Source organism: Henckelia pumila, chromosome 2 (genome assembly GCF_033568475.1).
Source record: "Henckelia pumila isolate YLH828 chromosome 2, ASM3356847v2, whole genome shotgun sequence".
Taxonomy (NCBI): domain Eukaryota; kingdom Viridiplantae; phylum Streptophyta; class Magnoliopsida; order Lamiales; family Gesneriaceae; genus Henckelia; species Henckelia pumila.
Window position 1 is genome coordinate 6,555,944 of NC_133121.1, and position 7,431 is coordinate 6,563,374.

Consider the following 7,431-nt stretch of genomic DNA (forward strand, 5'->3'; position numbering starts at 1 on the left):
CTGATTTGCTCAATTCCTCCAAATTTCTCTTGGAAGCTCCAAATGTGATAGAATTCAACTCTTTTAGCCAAAGTTTTGTCTAAGATCATCAAAATTCCTCCAACTACAAAACACAACAAAAAATGCACCAATTAACATATGCAAAATACAAAAACCCGAGAAATATGATATTGAAAATATAAATATTATGAACCTATCAAAATCTCCCACACCTAAACAATGCTTGTCCTCAAGTATATAATAGTTCAATCCATCATCCCAACTCATCATCCTCCTTTATCTTCCTCAACCAATCCCATACAAATATTCATGCATCTCATGCATCAAAACAAGTCAAAAGAATAAATTCTCACACCAACATCATAGACAATCAACTCAATCAATTGTATTGAAATTAAAATGCATAAGGTCCAACAACTCCTCACGGGATTCACCCATTGCACTCAACAAAAATATTTTTGGTGTATATATATATCAAAGAAAACGCTCATGTAAAAACAATAGAAGATTTTTAACCATAATCTTGCAAATATATCACGTCTTTCCCACCAAATAAATTAATTAAAATGCATGATCAAAGAGCATAAAGATGGTTGTAACGGGGCTATGGGAAAGGTGGGATAAAAGGATAAAATAGCTAATAGAATTAAAATGATCATATCAATCCTTCCACAGACACCAATCCACCCAATTATTCATCTGCAGTCCATAAAAATCTTAACATCCAATAAACTCATTCATCACTCTTCATTTTTTTTTCATTCTCTTCTCTTTTCCTTTTGACTCTCTTCTTTTTAGTTCCCGTATTTTTTCTTTCTTTTTTCATTTTTTCAGCATTTTTTTTTCGGGAATTTGAAATGTAGAAAAGAGAATTATAAGACTCGGAGCATGATTAACTAAGTCTCCATATTTTTTTACAGATTTTGCTTCAAATAGTATCCTATGTGAAAAGTTTACATGATTTTTCAATTCAAGGTTAAAAAATGGGATAATCAATAAAGAAAGGATTTTCATGGCTTGTAGTGTGGGAATTTTTCAAAGAAAATGATACAAAAATGATTTTTTTTTTTTCAGAGGGGATGAGTGTCAGAAGTATCTAGGATGCGAAAGCAACCACCACGGGGAACCGCTCGCCAACGCCATAATGCGAAAGCCCAAGGTCTGATCTATTTTGGTTTTCGATTTGGGTTTTACATGTTTTCTTGTCCCAGTTTTATTTTGATTTGAAACCTGCTTCTACTGCTCGAGTTCGCCACAGGTCACTGTGGAGTCCTTCGAAAATGATGTGGTTGTAGATGAAGAAAGCGAGAAATCTCTCGAGGAAAATTTGGTATACAATCCCTCCGACATTGAGGGGCTCGAGGATTTACGGGAAATCATGATAAGGAGCAAGAAAATACCAGAAGCTATTGGGATTCTCGATAAGTTGATAGGACTTGAGCCTGAGGATATGGAGTGGCGTAGGCTGAAAGCCCATATTAACGCACAAAGTGGGGAGACTGAATTGGCCAAGAATGGATTCACAGAAGTATTGAAGAAGGACCCTTTTTTGTGTGGAAGATTATCACGGGCTGGTCACCGTGGTAGCGCGCGAGGAGTCGGGCGAGGACTTGGAGAATATTAATGAGAGAGTTGAGGAGGCAATGAAGGTGTGCCAAAGGGAGAACAAAATGAGTTATATGAGAAATTTTAAGATGTTGCTCAAATAGATTCGGCTGCTTGAAGGGCGATATGACACCACGTTGAAGGTTTACCAGGAGTTAGTGGAGGAGGAGCCCAAGGATTTTAGGCCCTACTTATATCAAGGAATAATTTTTACACTGTTGCAGAACACCGACGAGGAAGAGAAGAATTTCGAGGCTTACAGAAGAAGATTGGTTCCACAAAGGCACCCTTATGCTAGTTATTTTGAGGATATTGTCACCGACACCATGATTTTCGCTGGGAAGATGGAGAATGGGAATGAGGGAGAAATTACTGAGAGTTAATAATGTAGCAGTACAACAGTTGCTTGTGGAGGTATTCTTGATTTAGTGATTGTGGTACAGTGAGGTTTTGTGCCAATTTTAACCCATTTTCTATTGATGCTAGTCAGTTTTATGGTCTTATCATTTTGATCGGTTTTAGTTAGAGAGGACTCTGGATTGTGTATTTTGTATGATTCAGTGATTGATAGGTAGGACTTGGTTTCGTGGCTGAAAGGGTTATTATATGCAGTTTTGAAGTTCAAAGTTCTTAAAACAATGCCTTTGAGATGGTTGATCTTGTAAATGAAAAGAAACACTAATGGCATGCATGGTATGTTTTCTCATAAGGTGATAAGTTATGATTAACATACTAGTTCTTTATCATAAGGTGTTACTTGTGTTATTTGGCGTCAAATGAATACGTTTATAATTTGAAGTCACTTACCGTTAAATGATATGGAAGTACTCAGTAGTCATTTCATCTGGTGTAAATCACTTATGTATATATAAAAAAAACATTTGCTGACTATCGATGTATAAGTTGAGTTATCTAACTGTTGATGGGTGAGCATTTTATTTAACCACATCATCTGAAGCTGCAAATGGTTTAAATTATTTGCACCATAGGAGCATGTCAAATATGTGGACCATATGGCTTTTGAACAGGCACTTTTCATTCATGTTATTGCAGTAGCATCACCTTCTGTTGTGCGGTAAACCTCCTTCACTTGTTATTCCCATGCATTTTAAATTTTCCTTCTTGCCTATCTAGTTAAAAATATTATATCTAACTTCTCGAGGTGTTGTACCATTTAGAAACATGTTTGATGATCTGAACCGCTATTCATTGAGATTACTTCCCCCCTCCCCCAGGAAATTAATGGTATCTGTTTTTTCCCACTGAAAATACCTCTAATTGTGGGTTGTTTGATCTTTGCACTTTACCCTTCATTTGTGGTTCATGACTTCATTCATTTAATTTATAATGCTTTTGCTTTTTCGTTCTCCAACAGTGCTTGGCTTAGTGTATTTCCAGAATCACCACGGTGGGATAATGTTGTTGCTTGAATTGGGGAAAAAACTGAAGTAGCGGCTAACAAATTGGGGTTTAGGAATGTGTACTTCCCAGCAAATCCTGGTCTTGAAGGGTAAGCTCCATTCTGTTAGATTATTTTCGAAAATTATGTGCCTTAGCTCATTCTATTTGAACTGACATGTCTATTTTATGACTCAGACTCGGATGACAATAACAATTACTATTAGAATGACTTAATTTTTTTTTATAATAACAGCATTTACTGCATACACTCCATTTTTACATTACCACCCATTGAAATTATGTCAAATTTTAGTATTATTTTCTTGAAATCCTATGTTTTATAACTTGTATTGATTGCATCAGAACTCAGAGAAATGGTAGTGTAAGCAATATTGTTGGATTATCTGTAAACCATGCAGCTTGAGCATGTAGATTTGTTTTTCTCAGGTGGATTATCTTTACGAATTCATAAGATCAAGAAACTCCATGAATAAGAGAATGTTTGAATATTTTGTTGATAACTGTTGCAGAGGAACCAATGTACACTTGGGTAATTTTATCAAGGCAGATGATGTTTTATTTGATATATATTAAACCATCCGCACGACAAAAAAATCAGTGTGTATTTTATTTACGGATTAAAAAAAAGATAATAGTGTATAGTCTTATTTCCTACAGGGTAAATATTTGATATTTATGTGCAACTCTTATGCCAGTGGGATTTTCTTCTGAGTTTAAATTACTTTTCAAGCCATAATTATATTTTTATTCGATCTTCTTGAAGGGAAGGACACTCGATATGCTAATACTACCATTGGATTATAAAATTCTAGAAAGTTGCATTAAATAGAATATTCACTCTAACTTTTTTAATTTTTGTTGGTAGTGAGACGCCATTGACGAACACAAAGGATGAGATGAAGAAGGAGAAGAAGAGAAAAAGTACAATCACTACACACAAAGATTTCATTATGATCATATATTTTTCTTTTCTTTTTCTTGTTATATTTCTTGGAAAATTTATGATAGATATGCATTGTTATATATGAGTGTGATTTAGTTGTTTATAGAATGTTATTAATGGGCCCTTTTAATTTCCATTGATGGATCACATATGGTGCCATATTTCCAAGATTAATTACCAAGAATTCAGCAGCATAATAGTAGTGAAATGTATTTTATTTAAAATTTCAAAAATATATGATAAGAAAATAAACAAAACTGCTCGTTTTTTTATGAGGGTGAAACACAAATTTATGTTATTTTCTTGGCAGTAAATGAAATTTGTGCTGAAGATATATGTTATAAGTGGTGGTTTCTTAATTCACTGGAATTGTTTATGCATCATCTTCGTGACTTTTCTCATGTTTAACTTGATCAGTTCTGTTACCCTGACCCTTAAATTATCTGATGTAACTTAAAATTTCTCGTTTTTAACATCGAAAAGGGAGTTTCAGTACATTGACTTGGTGGGATCTTGCTTTACGTTTGATGTACAAATTTGATGTGAAATGAGTGCAATTCGATAGCTGAGACTTTTTCATTTTCAGAATTTTATGGGATCTTGTTTTGGTTGTGTGTGTGTTTACCGGAGATTCTTGATTTTTGTCATTGAATTTCAATCTGCTCTATTTTGCTTTTTACATTTCAGTTTGCGGAATCCATCAGAACCAATATTACAGCCAAGCTCAATTTGATGAAGTTAGAAGTGAATGGAGCGAATTCGTCTACTCCTATTAAGGTTCCTAAACTGGCTGTGCACGTTGGGATAAATATTAGTTTTGTCTTTGTGGATTATTAGATATACTTGTTAGACCACTTTTAGTTTTGTGTAAATACTCGTGGATTCGTGGATGAATAATTGTGGATTGGTTGATATACTTGTGGATTGATGGATGTTGGTATTTATTGTATCTAATTAAAATTTTTAAAATTTTGATGTAGTGAAACATATGTTTTTACTTCGCTATTTGATTAAACCAGTGTGTTAGTAGTCAACAATTACTTCATCATTAAAACTAAATGGTGAAGTAGAACATAATTAATTACTTCACTACAATACATAACATGTGAATTCAAATAGAACATTTACATCATCAATCAATGCAAATGCCAAAGTCATATATGATCTATTACTTCGTTACTTAATGAAACTTTTGAAGTTAAATACATGCTTTTACTTCACCACAATACGTAACCTGAGAAGTTACATAGAACATTTACTTCATCAGTCAACATAAATGTCGAAGTCATATATATTCTATTACTTCGGCACTTAATGAAACCGCTGAAGTAAAATATATGCTTTTACTTCGAAACCGGTCCAATCCTGAACCGGTTTTGACTCTGTGAACCAACCAAAGACTTCGGTAATTTCCTTGCCAAGACTTCGGTTATTAAGCGAAGTAAAATAGTACCCTATTACTTCACGTGCATCTACTTCGATACTTATCTATCTACAACTTCAGTTAATATGCGAAATAAAATACGGAAATTCTACTAGTGTCTCGTATATATGGTAGCTGGAGTGAAACAATGTCTTTACGACCCCTATTTTAGTAAAGGTGAAAATAGAAATTTTACGACCTCTTTCTTGTGGGGTACTTAAAGCATTAGAAAATCATTTAAGCTATTTTTAGATTTGTTTTAGTTCATATTTTCTTTCTGTTTTTACGCAATATTTTGATTTTTACTGTGTTTCAAATATGTTTTTACGCGATTTGGATGGATATATATTTTTTCCTCTTTTAATTTTTGTAAGTATATATCTATGTGCCAAATTCTACCATACCTCCAGTGATGAACAATTTCAACCTATTGTACATTTTTAGGTAAAATCGTGTTACATTTAATATATGTTGGTTAAGGTATATTTAGGGACTAGGGAGTATCCACAATCATTAAAAAAAAAAAAGAAGTGACTTTGGCTTAAAAAAGTCAGTTTTCAGTAATTTTTTAACCCAAATTTTGGGTTAGTTTTTGCTTAATTTAATTGAAATGTAAAAGTTGTTGGATGTTTGATTTTGCTTCTGCATAATTGCTTATGGTAAAATTTTAGTATTAAAATAACTTATTTATCAAATACTACACACTTCATATTCATACTCTAAAAATTTAATCTTTACCCAAATTATTGAACAACATAATAATTAAAAATACATGATGAAATTCAAGTAAACATAAATATATAGTTATTAAACTCATGTGAAATATTATGGATGTATTAAATTTGAGTGAGTCTTTATTCAAATGGTATCACGGATTTATCCGTGAGATGAGTATCTCATTCTCATATTTACAATAAAATGTATTTTCTCATAAAAAAAATAACACTTTATGGTAACCCAAATGAGATATCCGTTTAACAAAATTAACCCGTGAGATTGTCTCATATGAATTTTTGTGTTTAAATTTAAGCCAAGCCAGAATGACATAGCAAGATAATATTTCAAACTGTCCTGGTCAAGATCAAAAGAAATTAATATATATATATATGGAGTGTTATAATTCATTCAACTATTCATTATGGTATTTTTCGACGGACGACGACGACAAAATTACCTTTCACGAAATTGATAGTTCCTAATATTTGAATAAATGGGGGTTGGATTATAATATCTGCCACAAAAAAAGTTAATAATCTATGCATATAGTTTTGAAAAGAAAAGCATCACATCCTGAATATAGTGAATGATGCGGTCGCTAGTAACGACAATAATAATATGTTAAAAACTTCCAATATATGCATGGATCACTTCCAATATATGCATGGATCATATCTACGGATAAAATTTTATTCATAATTATTTATGAGATGTAAATAACATCTTTTCAAATAGAATTTCATATACATAATTATTTAGGAAAAATAATTTTTTTGGTCCATTAACTTATCCATGTTTTGGTTTTGATCCATTAACTTTTTCGATGTAGGTTTTGGTACACTAACTTTGCATTTTCAATGTTTTTTGGTCCAACTGCATACGTGTCAACTTCTGATTGGTCCAAAATGATGATGTGGTATGATTCCAAGAATGTTTTGGTATGAAAATTAATTAGAATGAGTAGTTAGACAACATATTTATTTATAGATATATCAGATATTAAATTTTTTTTGTATGCATTGCTTCGAAATACAAATTACGACACTTTTGATTTTTACCCAAATTATTAAACATAATAATTTTAAAAAAAAACATGATGAAATTCAAGTAAACATAAATATATATAGTTATAAATACATGTGAAATATTAAGTTTTTTTTAATAATAATTTATTTTTAAAAAAATCAAAATTAATTTGATTTCACGAGTATTTCAAAAATACATCAAAATGTTGTTATTGACAACCGCCCTGTAAAAAAATTTGCACGGTCCGCACATGCTGTCAGTGCCCCGCCACGGTTCGGTCGATGTCAAAACATTG

The 7,431-nt window shown here is 32.2% G+C and overlaps 1 pseudogene; it reads left to right on the plus strand.

Annotated features, from left to right (window-relative positions):
- Nucleotides 1-881: 881 nt before the first annotated feature.
- Nucleotides 882-3,818, plus strand: LOC140884089 (protein SLOW GREEN 1, chloroplastic-like; annotated as a pseudogene).
- Nucleotides 3,819-7,431: the final 3,613 nt, after the last annotated feature.